The sequence below is a fragment of the Pseudopodoces humilis genome, chromosome 12, assembly GCF_049639895.1.
Source record: "Pseudopodoces humilis isolate 2021_Gansu_Grassland_sample_001 chromosome 12, ASM4963989v1, whole genome shotgun sequence".
NCBI classification, from domain to species: domain Eukaryota; kingdom Metazoa; phylum Chordata; class Aves; order Passeriformes; family Paridae; genus Pseudopodoces; species Pseudopodoces humilis.
Genome location: NC_142211.1, coordinates 7,542,895 through 7,567,461, shown reverse-complemented (window position 1 = coordinate 7,567,461; position 24,567 = coordinate 7,542,895). Strand labels below are relative to the sequence as shown.

General features: G+C 42.9%; 1 protein-coding gene and 1 long non-coding RNA gene across 2 annotated transcripts in view; both read left to right on the top strand.

The window, feature by feature from the left end:
* Positions 1-24,567, top strand: part of LOC148183321 (guanine nucleotide-binding protein G(q) subunit alpha) — a 219,685-nt gene that overhangs the window by 2,620 nt on the left and 192,498 nt on the right. The gene's annotated exons all lie outside the window — the stretch shown is intronic.
* Positions 1,729-9,352, top strand: LOC148183323 (uncharacterized). The gene is made up of 3 exons (XR_015773600.1): positions 1,729-1,845; positions 8,252-8,309; positions 8,971-9,352. It is a non-coding gene; the product is annotated as an uncharacterized LOC148183323 (long non-coding RNA).

Sequence of the window (24,567 nt, the reverse complement as noted above, 5' to 3'; positions counted from 1 at the left end):
GTTGCCTCTTCTTACAGACTGTCAGGAAGATGTCACTCAGCAGTGGTTATCAGGCAGAAAATCTTATTTGAATCTATATCCATAATTTCCCATGAGACTTCTTAAATATTTATAACAAGATACCTAATGTAAGATAGAACAAGTTACAAGAAACTATAGGAACTGAAAACATAAAATGATGTTTTATTGTAGTGATGCCTTGAGAAGCTGGAACAGAGGCTAGACAGAGTTAGGAGGAATATAGTGAATATTTATTGAGAGGCCTTCAAAGGCCACACCCTGGCAGTACCAGTGCCACAGTCGTGGCTCTGCCTGGATGGCTCCAAGATGGAAGCAAAAGAGGGCTTGGTCACGAGGTCTTATATTTTTATATGTTTTGGTCCATTTGCATACAGAAGTCAACTGTCCAATTAATAGCCTCAAATAATGAAGTTTCATCCTCCTTGCTTGCTTGCCCACCCTCCTCTTTTTATGTTGTTTATGCTTTGGGCCTGTAGTTTGAAGAGATTGTCCTTGAGTCCCCAGCTGGAATAGGATGGTTTTGTCTTCACCACCCTGTGAAAAGATCCTAGTAACCCTTAATATAAAGCTGCATACCAAAGCAGATGAGAAAAACTTAAGGCATCAGTAGACCAAGAATTTTGCTGTAAGTTTTTTTCCATTGCTGAAGTTGTTAATAGCTCCACACCCTCACCCCTGTAGAAGTAATCTACTGTAACAAACACACAAAACTAAGATATCAGGATCAAGTATGGAGTCAAATTACATAAATTCTCATCTCAAGTAGTGGAGTCTTAAAAGTTTTGGATCTCGTCAGTGAAATTTCATGCTGAACAACAAAGTAGTAATTTCACAATATTTTTTTTTTTCCCTGGTTAAAGTAGGTATAAAGTGTAAACATTAGAGCTATGTGAACAGCATAGGTTGGAGAAAAGGGCCTCCCTCATATACCTTACCTGATATTCAAAGAGTATGAAGGATTGAATCCCAAGCATGAGCATGCAAGCTGTGTGTGAGATGCATTGACTCTCAGATGATGCAGAATCTGCAGGATTTATGGCCTTCTTAAAAAAGAATTATTATATTTTTTGGATGTTGAAATGAAATGCTTCCAAAGAATAGCTTATTGGTCTGTGACTCAATCTTCCCGAGTGTGGCCCAGCTAGCTCAGTGATGAGGTTTCTCTTCACTTGGGTTTCGAGCCAGCATATGTTTGTGGGGTTCACTAATTTTCTTCAGGAATTCGAGTCTATCAAGCGAGTAAAGAAATCAGGGGTGGAACCTCTCCTTGGTTTGCATTCCACAGTTTATTTCTGTGAAGGGGAATCCAAAGGACGAGAGACAAAGGATTTGGGGTCTGGGGGGGTCTCTTTTAACAGGGTTTCTCGGAGGGAGGGAACATCATAGAGAGAACCAATTATTTTTCTCAGTTAGTACATCTTACAAACTTTCTACAAATCAAGGTTGCACATGCTAAGATAAGAAATAACAGACACCAACTTCTTCAAATGCCCACAAAGGTGTAGGAGTATTCTCCACAGAGGGGCAGAGGGGGAGAGGGGGGGAGGCTGGTTTCCTGGCAACACAGGGGGAAAAGAAAGGGAAGGGAAGGTAAGCATGCCCTCTCAGCTTCCATAGCTCAGAGGCATTCTGGGACAGGAAAAACAAAGTTACAAACTTCCGTGTTGGAAAGAAGGGTCTCTCTTCTCCCAACCCCGTGCTTTCCTGGGCTAAAGAAACTTCAAGCAGCTGGAAATGCCAGCAGGGTCTTCTCTTTACTCTATCCGGCCTCTCGCCGTGGAGCTGAGGAGAAAAACTTCAGTAACCGTGGTAACTTGACTCCAGGTAAACAATTAGGAGAAAGAGAAGCGGGGGGGGGGGGGGGGGGGGGGGGGGGGTGGGGGGGGGGGGGGGACGGGGGGGGTGGGGGGGGGGGGGGGGTGGGGGGGGGGGGGGGGAGGGGGGAATCACAACTAAAATAGGGGAAAAGATATTTCAAGCTATCAACTACTAACATAAACTAACTTAACAACATTCTAACAACTCTACCACAACAGTCTGGAATACACATAATAAAAAACTGAACTGTGCTGTCTTTGTAAAAAGTATTCTTCAGTGTCTCAAAGCTAAAAGAGAGCTTAAAAGCAGGTTGCAGGAAAAAGGGATTTATACTAGTCATGTTAGTTAGCACTCCTAGTACTCTCAGATGTCTTCCTCCACACACACAAAACTAAAGAAAAATTACCCAGTAAATAAAAGTTTTGCAGTCAGTTAAATGCTTCTAATACTGTGAAGCTACTGATGCATTTTTTTTCCACAAGAAATAAACTGCCTAAGAGCAAGCCAATATGGAAAAGAGTGCAGTAAGATTTCAAGTATTGTAATCAATTAGCATCTATGCAGATAAAGAAATTAAAGATTACTTTTTTTTGTTCATGAGCCTTATTTGACATGAGATAAAAGCTGGTTCCCCAATAGCTTTACATTTCCTCCCATGAGGATTTGTTTAAAGAGGGCTTCAATAAAGCCATGAACATTTTTTTCTGCAGTGCTTCATAAAGAATCAACTTCCACAATCCAAAACTGTTGCTTTGAAAAGCAAGCTTTTTCACATTGTTTTCATAGTTTTTAAACACTTTCTCAGGAAAGTAACTATAAACATAGATGTTTATACATTCTGTTAAAGATATGTCTTTTGATGGATGTTTCTTATGACCAGTGCGGTTGGGAAGGTGGTAACCTAACTATCCAATCCCTGGTCATTGTCGAGAATCTATAAATACTGAAACCACAGATTGAAGTTTCTTCTTCCTCTACCACACTTCGAGCAGTGTCTGTGTAAATAATTTTGTGTCCGACAGTGACACAGAACAGAACTCAGTCTCCCCCTAACTGCTTTTCTTTTTAACTGTCTTCCTCTGTCATTTATTTCTCTCTTGCCTAGCTGGCCTCTCTCCAGTTTTATTTTGCATTTGACCTTATAAAGTTTTTATCTGTTTACCTGTGACCATATTGTCCTACTCTCTATTGTTTTCATTTTTCATTACATTTAAAGCATATTTTTTTTAAAAGTCATTGCTTATGTCCCTTTTTTGTTTACCTTTTGGTTAGAGCTGAAATTTCTTGCATTTGCCTGTATTGCTCCAATGATTTTATAAATTATTTGTTTCCATCTCTTATAATCTTCTTTACTATTTCATATTTTATCCCAACAGAAGTGACTTTTAGATTAAATTTTTTTCCAAGTGTAGGAAAAATGGTAGTCTATTAGAGGTAAGATAGGTTAGCAGAGTCACTCAACTGAAAATATCTTTTGTTTTAATTTAAAACAGTTGCAAGCCCACAAAATTAAATGAATTAATCACACTGAAGTTCATGTATGTGCTAACATTTAATTTTGAAATTAATAGGACCTAGATTATTTAATATATATGCCAGATATAGAATACTGTAGGCATAAATTTGAAAACTCAATGTTAGCTACTCATATTTCAGTGCATTTAAATTTCTTCATTCCTTCTTTTATGTTTTATTTTAAGAGAAGCACTTTATCTTTTTTAGAACATAATATTTTAAGTGATTAACTACCCTTTGCTAATGGGAAATTAAAAGTCAAATACAAAAGCATATGTGTGGGGTGCGATGTCCATGTTTTATCTTTCCAATTCCACCATTTTACTCCTTGTAGAGAGAATGGATGGTTAAAATGCTTGCTTACAGATTCTTGTATATTTTGTGATGACTCCTGCAGATGTTAAAGGACAATAATTATACAAGATGTTTCTAGCTTTTCTTTTTGTCATTGTTGTTTCTTTTTTATAAGTATTCTTTCTCTTTTACTTTAGATGTATTTGTCACAGTTATTTTTCTTATTGTGTGTCTGAAAAGAAATATTCATATGACCATGCATTCTGACAATAAAAATGTGAAATGTTCTCAGAGCAACTTTTCTATGTAATAGAGGTCCAAAGTTTATTTTAAGGTAATGAGTAAGATGTCAGTCTTGAATTGATTCTAATTTTTTCCTTTATTAGCAGTAGTTTCATAGCTATATGGGTATTTATCTTATATATAATTTTTTCTTAGAGCAAAATATTTGTTAACTCCCTAATTAGTTCATTCATTTGTACAAATTGTGTTTACATAATCCAGCATTTAATTCTGAAATAATTTCAAATTGAAATATTTTCTTAAAACTCTCTGAGACTTTGGAAGATATTTTCTACTCCCAGTAAACACCTTTTGGGAAACTAACTGATACAGTTGTGTTCCTCCATTTATGTTATGTGAAATTACTAAAAGCTTTTCAGTCTCATGTCTTCATTGTTCATTTCTATTAACTCACAAGTTTTGCTTGAAATAAGATTAACTGCCATGAATTAAGAAACCGTCAGCTAAAATGGGCCATTTTTTCTGAAGATCTTATTGGTCTCTCTTTCTTAGTTTGCACTTCCTATATGGTAAAATTTGTAACATCTGAAATGCAAGAAAGCTTCCTCTTATTATACAGTTCAGGTTTGGTTTAGAATATTGGCTAAATGTTAAGCAAATTAGTTGTGGGTTTTTTAAAAATATTAGAAATTAACCAACTTGTTTTTAATCTAGTGTTTGGGTTTTTTTATTATCAGTGGCAGTACTAGTAGTTTTGTATTTATAGTGGGATGCATTTCCTGATAGAGGTATTCCCATAATTATTTCGATTGTTGAATTTTGTCTTGCATTTTTTTCCTTCCTGTTTAAAGTAGGTCTAAAACCTAAACATTAGAGTTTATTACATATTCACACTATGCGATTCTGATCACATGCCTACCTGATTTCAGAATATGGACCTATGTACCTCCATTCTTACAACAAAGTGAATATAAAATCTAACTTTAGGTGACTACCTAAAGGTGAGACATGAGACAAAGGACTAGTGTTTTTTTTTCTGGAACAGGAGGTGGGCAAAGAAAAATCTTAGGTATGACATTATTGGTGTTAATTTTCTTTTGACAATATGCTTTTCCAAAATGAAAGGAAAGGCTCTGTTGCATGCCTCAGTTTTGGAAAAAAAGTATATACATTTTGACTGGTTTCTGTAGATCATTTATTATTATGGTGGACCTAAGATATTGGCTAAGAAGAAAATTATTTGTTATGAGCAAGTGGCTTCTGTGGACAGTCTTCAGTTTGATAAAACAGAGCTTAGTATTGGGTTGAAAGGGTAACTGAGACAGAGTTGCTTTGAATCCCTTCTTTCACTTCTCTAATTCTCATGTACATTAGAGTTCATGAAATGTATGCTTTGGCTGGGGTAAGTAATACTGTGAAAAAAACTGTTATGATTAAGGTATTTTCATGCTAATTAAGTTTGTTTCAGGTTGATAACTTTGCATTTTTCTTCATGTGACCAATAGGGCCGAGTTTAAATTTGACTTGTTTTGTTTTAGTTAACCTTTTTAGCTAATTTGTATACAGTGTAGCTATAGATTGCATGTACGTGTTTTGCAAATTTTGAGGGTTTCCTGAATATTTTCAAAATGTAACTTATGTGACAAGTAGTTTGTTTGAAGATGTTCCTCTATTTTTATATTTTATTTTCTTTAATAAGCTATGACCCTTGTTTTGAGAACATATGCTCTCAGTATGTATTGTTGCTGTACAAGCAGATAAATGAGCACTTTTGGGGTGTGCATACTTTCTTTGTATCTTGCCTTCAGTCCTTATCCAGCTAATTTTTTTGGACCAGAGAACCAAGTGCTGTCAAATGTACAGGTTATGCAAAAAAGTAACTGTCACTGGAGCATAAAAAAGATCTTGGTCACACTTGTTTCCTTTCTGGACTCTGGTACAGACATATATTGGGTGGAGACAGAATGGAAACATGCCCTGGGGTAAAGAGGTATCAACACTGCAGTTGCGTAACCCTGGTGAATCCCATTGTAGTCTTTGGGGTGCCGATTTCAACACTTCATTACTATTTTTATGTTTTTATTTCTGTTGATCCAAAAAAAGAAAAACACAGAGATCAAAATTATTGACATTGGATTTTTTTTGATGATATTTTTCTTATCTAGTCTATATTTATTTTTAATCTACAGAGGGTTTGCTGTGTATGTTGTAGAAAAGAAGCACCTTTTTGATTTTGGAAAGTCTGACAGCAAATGTTTTTTTCTAACTGTACCATTTATAGGGCTACACTATGTCATTTTACATTTGTTAAGAAGTTTAAAACAAAATGGAAATCAAATTTTTGTGTGCTTGTTTCTATTAATGTTTGTTGAATTATTTTTGCAGTAGTCCAATAGTTTATTCTTGTACTGGGTATGCATGGCAAGGTTTTGGTAGGGGGGAGGTACAGGCGTGGCTTTTGTGAGAAGCTGCCAGAAGCTTCCTCTATGTTTGATAGAGCCAATGTCAGCTAGCTTCAAGAGAGACCCATTGATGGCCAAGGCCGAGCCCCTCAGTGATGATGGTACCACCTCTGGGATAACATATTTAAGCAGGGAGAAAAACCTGTGCAACAGCAACTGCAGATAGAAGAGAGGAGTGAGAGAAATATGTGAGAGAAATAACTGTGCAGACCCCAGGGTCAGTGGAGAAGGAGGGGCAGGAGGCGTGTCAGGCGCCAGAGCTGAGATTCCCCTGCAGCCCATGGTGCAAGACCATGGTGAGGCAGCTGTGCTCCTGAAGCCCAGGGAAGTCAATGGAGGAGCAGAGATCTACCTGCAGCCTGTGGAGGAGACCCACACTGGAGCAGGTGGATGCTTGGAATTTGTAAGCCTGTGGGAAGCCTGCACTGGAGCAGGGTCCTTGCAGGACCTGTGGAGAGAGGAGCCCACACTGGAACATATTTGCTGGCAGGACTTGTGACCCTTGTGGAGGACTCATGCTGGAGCAGTCTGTTTCTGAAGGACTGCACTCTGTGGAAGGGACCCACACTGAAGCAGGTGGATGCCTGAAGGAGGCTGTGACCCTCTGGGAAGCCTGTGTTGGAGCAGGGTCCTGGCAGCACCTGTGGACCTGTGGAGAGGAGCCCATGCTGGAGCAGGTTTGTTGGCAGGACTTGTGAAACTGCAGGGTAGTCACATTGGGAGCAGCCTGCTCCTGAAGGACTGCACTCTGTGGAAGGGACCCATGCTGGAACAGGGGGAGTGTGAGGAGTCCTCCCCCTGAGGAGGAAGTAGCAGCAGACACAATGTGTGACAAACTGACCACAACCTCCATTTCTTGTCCCACTACACTGCTGGGAGACGAGAGAGAGAAAACTGTTAGTAACATTAAGCTCAGGAAGGAGGGAGAGGTGGGGGGGAGGTGTTTTTAAGATTTGGTTTTATTTCTCATTATTCTACTCTGATTTGATTGGCAATAAACTTATTTCCCTAAGTTGAGTCTGTTTTGCCCATGACAGTATTTGGTGAGTGATCTCTTCTTGCCCTTATCTCAACCCATGAGCTTTTCATTATATTTTCTCTCCTCTGTTCATTTGAGGAGGGAAATGATAGAGGAACTTTGGGCACCTGGCATCCAGCCAAGGTCAGCCCACCACAATTCTTTACTGCTGGTTCTGCTCAACTAGGTGCTTGACACTGGAGAAATATAGTAGCACAAATAATTCAAAGATCCTTCAAGGATCATTTAAAACACAAATCTGCTGAGTACGAAACATGAATAGCTTTTACACCTCCAGGGTGCACTCAGACTACACTAGAACTTATAGCTGTGCAGAAACAGACTTCCTGTCTCATCTAAGTATTCTAACAGGTGTTCTGACATAACAACTTTTCTGTAGTGTATTTCAGTATTTCTTTTGAACTGGGTGTAGATGCAAAGGTAATATGTTATCAGTCTTCTTTTTTAAAAACTGAAAAGATGTGAATAGTTTGGTTTGGAAGGGTTTTCCTTACTGTTATAATTTTTATTAAGAGTTAGAATCGTTATGATATTCCATTAAAAAAACCAGCACCCTCCATTTCTATGTCTAAGCCATAATGTCATATGTTGCTATATCATTTGGTAATAAAGATAAAAAGGCCAAAATAATTTCATTTTACCGGTCTCTGAAAGCTAAACCTAAAGGCACATATCACAGTCAAATAGGAAGACTCTTGTATAATTTTAAGTTCTTGAAGGGTGGGGGTTTTTTACTTAACTCATAACATGTAATCTGATAAAATTGTGTGTTTTCTGGCATGAAATATTTGTATTTTTAAGATACCTTTTTTATACATTTTTAATGTTTTCTTTGATGTTCCTATGCATTTTTTTAAAGCTGGCTTCATTCAAACTCTGGATTGAAAAGAGACTTTTGAAAGCTGAAATCTTTTGCGGTAAGGCTTTTAATTACTCTTTCCCCATGAAACCAGTACTTTCTGGGTTTCATTTGATTCTTTTTCTGCCTTTCCTTTCCTCTACCTTCTCTGTCAGCTTGAAACTTTAATACTCCCTTGGCCTTTTAAAATTTAAAACATTAAAGGATTGAAAATAAAGCTGTTCAAAAAAGCGCAAAATATACTGGATATTTGTGGTGGGTTGACCCTGACTAGATGCCAGGTGTCCACCAAAGCTGCTCTAGCACTCCCTTTCCTCAGCTGGACAGGGGAGAGAAAATATAACAAAACGCTCATGCCATGGGTAACCCAAAATGCTATTGTATTCCATTTCTATCTGTGCCCAAAAATTGTTACTGTCTCTTTAAGGACCAGCAATGCAGCCAGAAACAGAATCACGAGGTCAGGGAATGGTAAGGCAGGTACTTTTTGTCTGCTCTTTCCCAGGCAGCTCACACTCTTTTTTTTGACTTGTGATTTTTGCCTCGCTGGTTTCTTGGGTTTTGCCTTAGGCAGAGCTCGTTCTTTCTTGGTTGCTTGGTTTGGCTCTTGGTTTCTTGCTATAGAGCTGTGGCAGCACAGGCAGAGGCTTTTCCTTTTTGGGCTCTCTTTCTGGTTTTTTTCTCAACTTGAAAAGACTGCCTTGGTGCGAATTCCACAGGTGCCCAACTGTTGCCACAGTGCTGAGCAGGGTGGCCCTTGCTCCAGCAAGCCAGTCTAGCTCACCATTGATGCTCAGACAAGGGGAGAAGACCATGAGCTGCCTCAGCCCAGCCACCTTGCTTTGCCTGCTCCTGTCATCTCCTGCTGTGAGGAAGGTGAAGTCCCCCTGTGATTTTCTAGCCCTTGATCCAGAGAATACCAGTTGGAGCTCCACATGTCAGGGAGATAGCAGAGCGAAGGGGGACATGGAGGGAAGACTGACACCATCTTTGTCCTTCGAACCACATGCTCAGCTACAGAGCACCATCTTGGGGGGATGTGCCTGGCATTTTCAGTCTCTTTGTTCTTGGGGGGAATCCATGAGATTTATCAATGTTTTATCTAGCAGTTATTTACTGGTTTGGTTGTTTTGGGGGTTTTTGCCTGTTGCTGTTCCGCTTGATAGTAAACTGTTACTGTTTCATTTATATCTACTTGTATTCATTCCTCATTGGTGAAAAGGATTTTTTTTGAACCTATAAAAGGAGGCAATTCATTCCAGAGTGTTCTCCTTTAATTTGTCTCAAACCAAGACAAATTTGGCACCCAACTTAAGGGGCATGAGAAGGAAAGAAGAAATATTAAAATTTTGTCTGGAACATTTTATACAGGATACAGAACTCACTGGTCAACATGTTGCCCGGTTTAATCATGGATCTCTGGCACCTAGGCTTATATACATCTCTGTATATATGGTACAATTTGCCTGGGATATGGTTCTTTTTCAGATTGGGGACACAAACTAAGATTGCTTTGTTGATACACTCTGCCATATCAGTTTATGTTAAGATAACATCAGAGGCAGTGAGATGAGTATTTGCTGCTGTTTTGACTGTCCTGGTCTCAGCTGGGACTTCTGGGGATTTAGTAATAGTTGCCCCTAGCCTGTTGGGAGAAAAATAGGGGATGATTTTTCCCAGCCTTTTACGTCCTTCTCCCCCTTCAGGTTTGACACATCACCTTTTGAGAATGTTCATTTCTGTCTGGATGTTAAATGCACCATGTTTTTGTTGTTAATTCTATTAACTCTCTTCTATATGGCCTACAACCCATTTAGAATCAGGGCTGAGATTTCCAGGGTGGTTGCTCAGAGATCTGCCCCAGTGGTGGATAATCTCAAGTGGCATGGGATGTGGGAGGATATAGGCCAGGTCCTGAAGAAAAACTCTGCCCCAATAGTTTGGAATTTCACCCCTGAACAAATTCAGAACCCAGATGAGGTAGGGAAATATCTGAAAGAAAATTGCAATGACAGCTTCATTGCACTGTGCTGGGTCCTGGCTAATGCTTATCACACACTGCTCGATACCATACAGCAACACCTACAGCTGGAGGGTAAGGAGAACAAATCAGAGGACACTATGGTCACTCAGTCTGCAGATAAACCAAAAGGGCAGCCTAAGCCAATAGTAGTTGCCTCCATCCAGAAAAGGAAGTATAAGACCAAATCCATTTGCCTGATGGATGATGATGCGGAGGCAGGACCCTTACAGGAACCAGAGGAATCAGAACCAGAAATAATCACCAAATCTTTGTCACTAAAGGACACAAAATGATTCACACGACCACTCTCAGTGTCAGAACAAAAACCCATGACTTTATTCTCTGACTCCAGTATTTATAGATTCTCGACAATGACCAAGGATTGGATAATTAAGTTACCACCTTCCCAAGCACACTGGTCATGTGAAACGTCCATCAAAAGCCATTTCTTAGAAGGAATGTGGTAAACAACTTATGTTTACAGGACATTCATGGGAAAGTATCTAAAACTATGAAAACATTATCAGAAGACTTAATTTTCAGGGTGACAAATCTTCATCCTTAGAAAGTCTCTGCAGTCTCAGGAAAGACCTCACCTGATGACACAACAAGTCTATATTGAGCTTGTTGATCTGAGTCCGGGACACTTCAGGTGATGGTTCAGTTTTGGATGGTATTAAAGCAAGGCACTTGGGGTCTCTGCTGTGTCATGAGTATCAACCAGGGGATCATGAGGAGGTCTGAACCCCTCAGCCTCTGGATGCAACTCTTGGCCATTGTGAAGGAAAGATACCTTTGCCTAGAAGATCTCCAGCTGCAGCAAGACCCTCAGAAGACCCTAGAGCAATGAATCCAATGCTTGCGAGAACAGGCTGTGCTAGAGATCCTTTTCTCAAATGATGACAAAACCACTAAGAGTCCAGACCTGGTAAAATATACAACACTGATGTGACTCAGACTCGCATGACACAGGCATACTCCCGTTTCCTAGCGTCACTGCAGTGGAATGAGGAAAACAAGACACTGGGACTTCCTCTTGTTAGCCATTCAGGCACAGGGAGGGGCTTCCTCCACCCATTAGAGGTGATTTTAAAAGGGAGCTGAGCAGGTGGTTCCCTTCCTCTCATTAGCCATTCAGGTAGAGGAAGGGGCTTCCTCCACCCATTCTAGATGATTTAAAGAAGGCTTTAGGGAACGTGGCAACCCAGAGCAGGCAAACAGGGGTGGGACATGTCTTTGAAGGTGTTGCATGGCAGTTTGTGCAGGCAGGGCAAGCAGGCAGGGTTGCAGCTATCCTCCTGGTAGTGGGGTTTTATTTTGTGTTGGGGTTTTCTTTGATTGGTTGGTTTTGTTGGGTTTTTTTTTTTCCTCATCAATGATCTCCAAATGGTCAAAAGCTATAGCTAGTAAAAGTGTACCAACCCAAACAGAACCCCTCAAGAAGGACACATCTGTCAAGACCCCTTCGTGCAAGGAGTGTTTGAGCCTCTCTGTAGTACCAGAGAATGGTGCAAAAGATGCTTGCATGCAGTGCAAACAGGTGAATGATCTGCTCTGTCTGATGGTGGAGCTTAAAGAGGAAGTAGAAAGACTAAGGAGTATTAGGGAAAGTGAAAGGGAAATAGACTAGTGGAGTTTCACCCTTCCATCCCTGAGAGAAGCTCACCAGAAGTCAGAGGACTCCCATGCCCCTTACCATCAGGCAGAAGGAGACCTAGTAGATGAAGGGGAGTGGAAATGAGTCCCTACTTGGGGAGTTAATAAAAATTCCTCCCGACCCCCATCACCTAGCCAGGTGCCACTTCAGAATAGGTATGAGCCCCTGGATGAGGAGGGTCAGCCAGATGACATGAAAGAAAATAATCTGTCCAGAAAGCCTCCCAATAACACTTTGTCTGTCAGATGGATCACTACCTCTAGTATTAAAAAGAAAAGAAGGGTAGTCATAGTAGGTGACTCCCTTCTGAGGGGACCAGAGGGCCCCATATGTCGACCAAACCCATCCCACAGGGAAGTCTGCTGCCTCCCTGGGGCCTGGGTACAGGATATCACTGGGACACTCCCTTAGCTGATTCAGCCCTCTGATTATTAACCACTGCTAATACTCTAGGCTGGCAGTGATGAGATTGAAATGAAGAGCACCAGGGCAATCAAAAGGGACTTCAAGGTTCTGGGTTGAGTGGTTGATAGGGCAGGAGCATAGGTGGTGTTCTGCTCAGGCCCTTCAGTGGCAGGTACAAATGATGAAAAACCCACATTATCAACAAGTGGCTTAAGGGCTGGCGCCATCAGCAGAATTTTGGGTTCTTTGATCATGGGGCAACTTTTATGGCATCTGGCCTCCATCTCTCTATTAAGGGAAAAAGTATTCTAGCCCATGAACTGGCAGGACTCATTGAGAGGGCTTTAAACTAGGTTTGAAGGGAGAAGGGGATGCAACTAGGCTCTCCAGAAACAAGCCCAGAAGTGGTACGCCAGAGTCAGGGGTGAAATCAGCAGCCCAGTTGAAGTGCACATACACTAATGTATGCAGCATGGGTAACAAACAAAAGGAGCTGGAAGCCATGGTACGGCAAGAAAGCTATGATGTAGTCACCAGCATGGAAACATGGTGGGATGACTCACGTAACTGGAGTGCTGCAATGGATGACTACAAGCTCTTCAGAAGAGAAAGGCAAGGGAGAAGAGGTGAAGGGGTGGCTCTGTATATTGGGAGGCTTTTGACGCCATGGAAATTCAAATTAATGATGATAAGGTTGAATGCCTATGGGTAAGAATCAGGGGGAAGGCCAACAAGGCTGACATCCTAATGGGAGTCTGTTATAGACCACCCAACCAGCAGGAAGAGGTGGATAACTTATTCTACAAGCAGATGGAGAATGTTTCAGGATCACCAGCACATGTTCTTGTAGGTGACTTTAACCTGACATACATCTGGGAGCTCAACACAGCAGAGAAGAGGCGGTTTAGGAGGTTCTTAGAGTGTATAGAGGACAACTTCTTGTCACAGCTGGTGAGTGAGCCTACCAGGGGAGAGACTATGCTAGACCTGCTGTTTGCAAACAGAGAAGGGCTGGTGGGAGATATGATGGTCAGAGGCCATCTGGGGCACAGTGACCATGAAAATACAGAGTTTTCAATATTTGGTGAAACAAGGAGGGGCATCAATGAAACTCCTACACTGGATTTCCAGAGGGCAGACATTGGCCTATACAAGACAATTATTTGGAGAGTACCTTGGGAAGCAGCCCTTAAAAACAAAGGAGTCCAGGAAGGATGGGTGAGCTTCAAAACAGAAATCTTGAATGCACAGGAACAGACTGTCTCTATGTGCCAAAAGATTAGCCAACAAGGAAAATAACCAGCCTGGATGGGCAAGGAGCTTTTGAAGGAACAAAGTAAAAAAAGAGGATGTATCACCATTGGAAGGAGGGTCAGGTACCTCAGGAAATGCTTAAGGGAGTTGCTAGGTCATGTAAGTAAAAAATTAGAGGCCAAAGCTCAATTTGAACTTAATTTGGCAACTTTTGTAAAGGATAATAAAAAATGTTTTTACAAATATATTAATGGCATAAGGAAGGGCATTGTAAAAGTGTTCAGTTCTTTTCCCCAGGATCAAGATTGACGAGCAGAGAGATGTTTTTTGCATTCAGACTTAGGATGTTTATTTTACCTTATCTATATTACATTTTTACAGATAGTAAGTACTTCTATGCACTAACCTAATAAGCTACAAATGGTGACCTTGGGCTCTGTCCACAAGGCCTTTTAAGCATAAACTATCCAATTATCAAATGCCAACTGATTTATTTCTAGTTTTAACCCAATAACCCGACATCTGTGTTCCACACTGCATACTTCTCTATCCAATCACCCAATACCACCCAAAACCATGAAGAAGAAGGAAGGCAAAGACAAACCAATGACCAATAACCTCCATCTTGTCTCTTATTCACTCCTATATCTCAAACTCTAAACTATATTTTTCACCCAGTCACTTAACATAATTCTATCTAATTCACACATTCACATTCCTGGCTTCTCCACTCAGTTTTAGAAGCCTTCTCCATGGTCTTAAGGTAAACGCAGTGTTCTCTTGAGTGCCTGAGCCTGTCAGCACAGATAAAGGGACATTTTCTGTGCCTGGGACTCCAACAGGGCAAGGACAACCTCCATTCTCTATTGGATGCAGAAAGGAATTTAATAACCAATTATGAGGAAAAGGCAAAGGTATTTAACACCTTCTTTGCCTCAATTTCAACAGAAAGACAGGTTGGCCTCGGGACAACTGTCCTCCTGGGCTGGTAGATGGTATCATGGAGCAGAATAGCACCCCTGTTATCCAGGAGGAAGCAGTCAGAGACCTGATGAGCCACTTAGAGCTCACAAATCCATTGTACCAGATGGGATCCATCCTAGGGTGATGAGGGAGCTGGCAGATGAGCTTCCAATGCCGCTCTCCATCGTTTATCATCAGTCCTGGCTCACTTGGGAGGTCCCAAATGACTGGAAGCTGGCCAATGTGATGCCCATCCACAAGAAAGGATGGAAGGAGGATCCAGGTGTCGGGATTTGACACTAGTGGCTGGGTTCTTTTCCCCCTTGGACTGGGATTTATGAGAGAGGCAGTTTTCTCTTGTTCAGACTTGGTTGTTTATTCTTCTCTTATCTATATTACATGTATACAAGGTACAAGGAGCTATGTGCACTAAGACAGAAAGGTGTAATATATAACAAAGAACTTCTTCAAGGTCTTTTATATGTCTATTTATCCAATTAACAAATGCCAAGTAAATTATTTTTCTTAGTGACCCAATGACCCAACACCTGTGTGCTGCACTGTGGCACTTTTTATCCAATCACTTATTACTACCCAAAAACCTGTAGAAGAAGAAGATGAAGAAGGAAGAAGAAGGAAGAAGAGACAACACCCTAAATCCTCCATCTTGTTTTTTGTTTTTTAAAAGAGCTTAAACCTTAAACTCTAACTTTTTCACCTAGTGACTTAAGAAAACTCTAACTTACACACTCACACTCCTAGTTTTTCTATTTAACTATAATAGTTGTCTCCATGGTGTTATGTGAAATTCAGTGCTTTCTTGGATGTCAGAGCCAGGTATCAGAGCTAAGGGCACACACTCTGTGCCTCTGACTCCAACATCCAGGAAACTCCAGGCCTGTCAGCCTTGACCTCAGTGCCTGGCAAGATTATGGAACAGATCATGTTGAGTGCTATCACATGGCACCTACAAGATAGCTGAAGGATCAGACACAGCCAGCATGGGTTTAGGAGGGGCAGGTCATGCCTGACCAACCGGATCTCCTTTTATGACCAGGTGACCTGCCTGGTGGATATTGGGAAGGCTGTGGATGTTGTCCACCTGGGCTTCAGAAAGACCTTTCACATTGTCTCCCACAGCATACTCCTGGAGAAGCTGGCAGCCCATGGCTTGGACAGGTGCACTCTTCACCTTGTTAAGAACTGGATGGATGGCTGGGCCAAGAGAGTGGTGGTGAATGGTGCTGCATCCAATTGGCAGCCAGCCACTAGTGGTGTCTCCCAGGGATCAGTATTGAGCCCTGTCCTGATTAATATCTTCATTGATGATCTGGATGAGGGGATTGCATCTACCATCAGCAAATTTGCAGATGACAACAAGCTAGGAGCATGTTGATCTGCTGGAGGGTAGAAGGGTGCTGCAAAGGGACCTGGACAGGCTGGATAGATGGGCCAAGTCAAACAATATGAGGTTTAACAAGTCCAAGTACCGAGTCTTGCACTTTGGCCACAACAACCCCCTGCAGTGCTACAGTCTGGATACAGAGTAGCTGGACGGCGACCAGGCAGAAAGGGACCTGGGGGTACTGGTCGACTGTCGCAATTGGGGAAGATGGAGAGACAATGCTATATCAGGGTTCCACGCAGCATCCTGACCTTTAATGACTTCTGCACAGCTCTTATATACCTGATTCAAAAGTCTCCACATTCAAGCCTGATTGGCTATGATTGGTTACCACCCAGCTCACTGACCAATAGCAGCCTGCTTGCATTTTTTTCAGGGATTGGCTCTCTAACCAAATCCCTCTTTCTCTTATGACACATTTAGTCCAGCTGTATGCTGTCATAGTTCCCCCTTTCTGTTTTAAAAATATAAAAGCCATGTTTATTATTCCTCTGTGGGGGCCCCTTGCAGTGCATCATCGGCAATACTGCAAAAACCAAAACTATGATTCCCATCCATAAGATGATCCATGAACCGGAGACCCAGAGATTTGTCAGTAAGACTCACTCACTCTTCAACAGCCCCATCTGGCCTGTGCATAAATCTAATGGGGAATGGAGACTAACTGGGCTATCGTGGCCTGAATTAAGTCACACTATCACTGAATGCTGCCATGACAGACATGCTTGAATTTCAGTATGAACTGGAGTCCAAGGCAGCAAGGTGGTGCCACTATTGACATTGCTAATGCATTTTTCTCCATTCCTCTAGCAGCAGAGTGCAGGACACAGTTTGCTTTCACCTGGAGGAGTGCGTAGTATACTTGGAATTGACTGCCCCAGGGGTGGAAGCACAGTCCTACCATTTGCCATGAACTGATCCTGCCTGTACTGGAAAAGGGTGAGGCTCCAGAACACTTGCAATACATTGATGACATAATTGTATGGGGGAACATGGCAGAGGAAGTTTTTGAGAAATGGGAGAAAATAATCCAGATTCTCCTGAAAGTGGATTTTGCTATCACACAAAGTAAAGTCAGTGGCCTGCCAAGGAAATTCAGTTACAGGGATGAAGTGGCAAAGTAGATGCAGACAGATTCCAACAGCTCATGAGTTGAGATAAAGACAGGCAGAGATCACTCATTGATTACCATCATGGGCAAAACAGACTTGGCTTGGAAAATTAGTTTAATTTATTACCAATCAAATCATAATAGGATAATAAGAAATAAAACCAAATTCCAAATTCCCCCCAACTCTCCGTTCCTCCCAGGTTCAACTTCATTCCCAGTTTTTGCTACCTTTTCCCCTGAGCAGCGACAGGGGGTTTGGTGTAGCGTTCCAGGGCTGCAGGATCATGTCCAGGGAGGCTACAGTTACTGGTGACCAACATGGGACTCCAACGAGATGGGCCTCTGCTCAGGAAATCATTTATTCAACACAGGAACAAATTCAGCTTAGATGCAGAGATAGAGTGCTCCAAACAGAGGCAGGATGGTGGGTTTTATGGGGCAGAACCAGGGTGGAGTTTAAGGTCGGGGACTAATAGGGACATAGCTAGGGAGAAACCCCAGGGGCACAGAACCAATCCTAACACCTTGGACTGCCACCCCATGAGGGTCTGGGGTGGAGCAATTCTTCCTGGGCTCACAGGGCCCATCCCCCGAGGCAGAGGGATGGAATCCACTCTTCCTGGGCTTTAAAGCCACACCTCTCACTTTAACAATGCTTATCTGACACTAAATCTTTGCCTCCCTGGGTGGGGGCACCTCAGTTTGGGGTTGTGGTCAGTTCATCACATGTTGTTTCTCTGTTCCTTCATCTTCCCATTCTCCTGCTCTAGCGTGGGGTCCCTCCCACAGGAGCTGTCCTCCATGAACTTCTCCAACATGAATCCTTCCCACAGGTTGCAGTTCTTCACAAACTGCTCCAGCATGAGCCCCTTCCACTGGTACAGTCCTTCAGGCACAGCCTGCTCCAACATGGGTCCCCAGCAGTGTCACAAGTCCTGCCAGCAAACTGCTATAGCATGGGCTCCTCTCTACTTTGGTCCACAGGTCCTTGTCAGGGCCCTGCTCCAGCATGGATTTCCCACAGGGTCACAGCCTCCTTTGCGCATCCACCTGCTCTGGCATGGGTCTTCTCCACGGGCTGCAGGAGGATCTCTGCTCTTGAAAGAAATTGGCCAGGAGACAAGACTCCTGTTTTATGCCTTTATTAGGATTCAGCTCTTGGGGTGGAGGGCCCGAGGAGTTGCTTGCACCACTGCCATTCCCACAGTGGCAGCTCCAAGGAGGAGGCACAATTCAGCTTTACAGCACACACTGCAGAGCTGGGGCTTCCATCCTCATGAGAGTAGCCAGGAGGCCTGTTGTTCTGGCTCGTTGTCTAGGGTGGTCAGTCCTTTCCAGTCCTCTTTAGGTCATGGTGATGCAGGAAGATGGTTTCTAAGCAGGCTTAGGTGATGCAGGAAGATGGTCTTTCATCATAGCTTGCTAGAATATGTTAACTTGTCCTTTTATTCCTCTGTTAGCTCGTTGTTTTGGTGTCCTGCATGCCTTAGTTTGCATATTATTCAGTTGCACAGCTTCCATGGGAGTTGCTTTGTTCTATGGCATACCTTTTTAATGGGTTGCTTTTGTTAGTGTGACCCAGCCCCCATGGGAGCAGCTTTGTTACATAGTAGCAGGGAAGTCAGGGAAAGGGATAGAGGAATGTCTCATAAGAACTCTTAAAACACTTCAGAAACTGGTAAGTAATTAACATTACTAATAACCATCGGAGTAAACAAGGGGTACAACAAACAAGGTTTATAAATGGGATAAGAACATTAACTGTACATAACTAAACACAGTATTTTAACCAGGGTGGATTTCTTGAGAGATTTTATTCATGACACTCTGACATGAACCTCCATGGGCTGCAGGGGCACAGCTGCCTTACCATGATCTTCACAATGGGCTACAGGGGAATCTCAGCTCCAGTGCCTGGAGCACCTCCTGCCCCTCCTTCTCCACTGATCTTGGGGACTGCAGACTTGTTCCTCTCACATATTCTCACTCCTCTCTTCTGGCTGCTGTGCGCAGCAGGTTTTTTTCACTTTTCAAATACGTTATCCCAGAGTCGCTACCACTGTTGCTGATTAGCCTGGCCTTGGCCAGCAGTGGGTCTATGTGAGCCACCTGGCATTAGGTCTGTCGGACAGGAGAAGCTTCTGGCAGCTTCTCACAGAAGCCACTGCTGTACCACCTCTGCTACCAAAACCTTGCTGTGCAAACCCAGTAAAATTTTATAAATTCTCTTGCAGTCAGTCCGAAAGAAAATGTTTTAATATTTTTCAAAAGTAGTTTGTGGAGCATTTAATTTAGATGTGCAGTAACAATTTGGGGAAGAAAATAATTTCAACATTTATGCTCTTTTTTCAAAAGTTTTTTCAGCTCCCTGCCATTTCAAAACTAGCATGTGTTTTTTAAACCCTTATCTGTAGCAAAAAGGCCAACTGGTTCTGTGGTAATGCAGGTCCTAAGAGTATTGGACTGAGATATCACTAAAAGATATGGAGACGATTTGACTAGTATATGTTTGTACTGTGGCTGACTGTATAAAATGGATTTTTCTAAAAGAAAATTTGAGTTATTTCTCTGTTTCAAATTTGCTTGTGGGAAAAGGTTTTTAAGGATATGCATGAGGAAATTGAGGAATATGTGAATGGAGAGGTTTTTCAGGGGTTGCAAAGGAGTCTCTTGCATAACGGGATGTCTGCAAGGGAGAACAAAGCATTCAGGTAGTTTCTAAACTACCTTCAGGAAGTTTCTAAGAACCCTATCTGTCCCTTCTTGGACGCTTATCATCTTTTGTTGTCTTTATGCAGAGCTTTCTGTGTGCTTTTCTTGGATACCATATGAATCAGCAGTGTGTGTGGTGTTTTACCCATCTGATAAATAAAACTGCAGCAACAATATTTTTAATATTCCTCATTGAGACTGGCTTTATTAAGAGAACTGCTTTCTCAAGTTGCACTGCAATTAATTTATTCAATCTAGTAGGTATTTTTTAATTTCTGTCATTTACTAGCTAGGATAGGCAGTAAAAAACAGCCTTTTATGAATGCATCCCAAGCAGATGGTACAACTGTCTGGGTGGGCTGAAATAGATGCCATATATAGAAACCTTTTCTACATAAAATAAAATCATGGCTGTTTCACATTCTTATGTAAGTTTTTTTTGTGTCTTGCATTGCTAGGTTGAACTACATGAGAATTGGATTGTATGATTCCTTTCCCCTTGGGAAAGGAATGAAAATTGATGTGTCATGTAAAGCTATCCCAATGAGAGGAAATATACATAAATGTGCTTTGGAAAGGACTTGACAGTATAAGAGTAGTGATATAATTGAGATGCATGTTGAAATGTCAAACCTACTTTTAAGGTCAGGGTTAACACCTGACTAAGTGTATTCAGTAATGTTTCTCCAGTGTTCAGACAGTCTCAGTGAGTCATTATTCCTTAAGAATGACAATTATTTCTTAGCAGGGTAACAAATTAAGGTTTTCTCACTAAACACCTGTGCTGGTTTTGCCTGAGATACAGTTAATTTTCTTCACAGTAGCCAATATTGTTGTAGTTTAAGGGCTTGCGATCGGAAGATATCGGGATGTTACGGAAAGCTAGCAGACCCCCCTCTCTGTTAAGATAGTAAGGCCTCTGCAATTAGCCAATAGCACCTAACGATGATGTAAGCAGATGGGAGTAACACAATGACCCTAGGCTATAAAATGTTAAATTCCCCTGCAATAAATCACCATATTCGCCATCCATCACATTGATGCTGTGGGTTATGGTCCGCACGGCTGAGGATTGCCGCCGTGCTGGCTCTAGCCAGGGTGCCCGCCTTGCTTGAAAACCCTCACAATATGAGGCTGTGTTTTGGATTTGTGCAGAAAAAGTGTTAATAATACAGAGATGTTTTAGTTATTGATGAGCAGCGCTTGCACAGTGTCAAGGCCTTTTTTGCTTCTCACCCCACCCCACCAGCCAGTAGGCTGGAGGTGCACAAAAAGGTGGGAAGGGACACAGCTGGGAAAACTGACCAAAGGGGGATATTCCATACCATATGGGGTCATGCTCAGCATATAAACCCAGGGGAAGAAAAAGGAAGAAGAGGATTTTCAGAGTTAGGGCATTTTGTCTCAGCAAAGCTATGACTACAACAGCAAAGCTATGATGTAGTCGCCATCATGGAAATGTGGTGGGATGTCTCACATAGCTGGAGTGCTGCACTGGATGGCTACAAGCTCTTCAGAAGAGACGGGAAAGGGAGAAGAGGTGAAGGGGTGGCCCTTTATATTAGGGAGGCTTTTGACGCCATAGATATTGAAACTAGTGATGACAAAGTTGAATGTCTATGGGTAAGAATTAAGGGTAAAGCCAACAAGGCTGACATCCTACTGGGAGTCTGTTATCGTCCATCCAATCAGGAAGAAGAGGTGGACAACTTATTCTATAAGCAGCTAGAGAACATTTCAGGATCACCAACCCTTTTTCTTGTAGGTGACTTTAACCTACCAGACATCTCCTGGGAACTTAATACAGCAGAAAAGAGGCAGTCCATGAAGTTCTAAGAGTTTATGGAGGACAACTTTTTGTCGCAGCTGGTGATTGAGCCCACCAGGGGAGGGACTATGTTAGACCTGTTGTTTGCAAATAAGAGATGGGCTGGTGGGAGATGTGGTGGTTGGAAACCGCTTGGGGCATAGTGATCATGAAATTATGGAGTTCTCAATATTTGGTGAAACAAGGAGGAACATCAATAAGACATTTTACATTGGACTTCCAGAGGGCAGACTTTGGCCTATTTAGGAGACTTATTCAGAGTTCCTTGGGAAGCAGCCCTTCAAAACAAAGGAGTCTAGGAAAGGTGGGCGTTCTTCAAAACAGAGATCTTGAGGGCATAGGAACAGACTGTCCCTGTGTGCCGAAAGATGAGTTGACAAGGCAAACATCCAGCCTGGATGTCCTAAAGAACTTAGGAATAAAAAGAGGATGTATCATCTTTGGAAGGAGGGTCAGATCTCTCAGGAAGTATTTAAAGGAGCCACTAGGGCATGTAGGAAACAAATTAGGGAGGCCAAAGCTCTGTTTGAACTTAATTTGGCAACTTTTGTAAAGTATAATAAAAAATGTTTTTTACAAATATATTAACAACAAAAGGAAGGGTAAGACCAGCCTTTGTTCCCTACTGGATGCAGGATGGAACTTAGTAACTGCAGATGAGGAGAAGGCGAAAGTGCTTAATGTCTTCTTTGCCTCAGTCTTTAGTGGGAAGATGGCTTGTCCTCAGGACAACAGTCCTTCTGGATAGGTAGATTGTGTCAGGGAGCAGAATAGCCCCCCTGTTATCCAGGAGGAGGCAGTCAAAGAACTGCTGAGCCACTTGGATGGTCATAAGTCTATGGGACCAGATGGGATTCATCCTAGGGTGATGAGGGAGCTGGCAGATGAGCTTGTGAATCCACTCTTCATCATTTACCAACAGTCCTGGCTCACTGGTGATGTTCCAGATGACTGGAAGCTGGCCAATGTGATGCCCATTCACAAAAAGGGTAGGAAGGAGGATCCTGGTAATTATAGGCCAGTTAGCTTGACCTCAGTACCTGGTAAAGTAATGGAGCAGTTTATATTGAGTGCCATCACGCAGCACTTACAGGTTGGCCAGGGTATCAGACCCAGCCAGCACGGGTTTAGGAGGGGTAGGTTGTTTGACCAACCTGGTCTCCTGTTTTGACCAGGGGAATCACCTGGTGGATGCAGGAAAGGCTGTGGATGTTGTCTATTTGGACTTCAGCAAGGCCTTTGACACTGTCTCCCACAGCATGCTCCTGGAAAAGCTGGCAGCTCACAGCTTGGACAGGAGCACTCTTTGCTGGGTTAAGAACTGGCTGGATGGCCAGGCCCAGAGAGTGGTTGTGGGTACGGAGGAGCCCGCCGAGCCCGAGATACTGGCTCTCCCCTGGAGGGGAGATACTTCTCTGTGAGGGAGACGCAATGTGTCGCTCCCAGGGGTCTTTGAGTTAGATATGTTAAACTGTTGTGTTTCATTGGTGTTCTCCCCTGCTGTCCCACCCCGATACAGGTATCTCGGGCTTCCCCCCGCCCCTCTCCTTCCCCATAAATATCCCAGGTTTTCCCCTGTTTGGTAGATTTGCTGTTACTGGCACCCTTCACTGAAGCTCTGCCTGAATAAAAGGTTTTGCCTCGGTGGAACGCTGGACCAGCATTCTCGTCCCTACTTCCTGTGTTGCCTGCCCGCCACCGCCACTGGGCCAAGCCGAGCTGAGCTGAAATCACTATACTATTACTGAGCTGAGCTGGAATCACTCGACTGCTCGAAGCTGCTCACATGCGCTTCGGGCCAGCCTTTCTCAAGGCTGCTTCTGGAGAAGTTGCGGTGCTCCGGGCTTCCGCCGTCGCGACAAGTGGTGGTGAATGGTGCTGCATCCAGCTGGTGGCCAGACACCATTGGTGTCCCTCAGGGGTCTGTGCTGGGGCCAGTTCTGTTCAATATTTTTATTGATTACATGGATGAGGGTATTGAATCTTTCATTAGTAAATTTACAGACGACACTAAGCTGGGAGCGTGTGTCGATCTATTGGAAGGTAGGATGGCTCTGCAGAGAGATCCGAAATGGGTGGATGGATGGGCAGAGTCCAGTAAGATGAAGTTGAATAAGTCCAAGTGCCGAGTCTTGCATTTCGGCCACAATAACCCCCTGCAACATTATAGGCTGGGGATGGTGTGGCTGGACAGTGCCCAGGTAGAAAGGGATCTCGGGATACTAGTCGACAGCTGACTGAACATGAGCCAGCAGTGTGCCCTGGTGGCCAAGTAGGCCAACGGCATCCTGCCCTGTATCAGGAATAGTGTGGCCAGCAGGAGCAGGGAGGTCATTCTTCTTTTGCACTTGGCACTGGTGAGGCCATACCTTGAATACTGTGTCCAGTTCTGGGACCCTCAGTTTAGGAAGGATGTTGAGACGCTTGAGCGCGTCCAGAGGAAGGCAACGAGGCTGGTGAGGGGCTGGGAACACAAGCCCTATGAAGAAATACTGAAGGAGCTGTGGTTGTTTAGCCTGGAGAAAAGGAGACTCAGATGTGACTTTATCACTCTCTGCAACTATCTGAAAGGTGGTTGTAGTCAGGTGGGGGTTGGTCTCTTTCTCCAGGCAGCAACTGATGGAATGAGAGGGCACAGTCTTAAGCTATGCCAAGCAAAATACAGGTTGGATATTAGGGAAAAGTTTTTTATGGAAAGAGCGATAAAATACTGGAATTGTTTGCCCAGGGAGGTGGTGGAGTCACCATCCCTGGATGTGTTTAAAAAAAGACTGGATGTGGCACTCGGTGCCATGGTTTAGTTGAGGTGTTAGGGCATTGGTTGGACTCGATGATCTTGAAGGTCTCTTCCAACCTAGTGATTCTGTGATTCTGTCTCCCCAAGTAAGTGTTACATGCAGTGGAGCCCTGCTTTCATGGACATGGCTGAACACCTGACTTCAAATTTGAAGTGGTGAA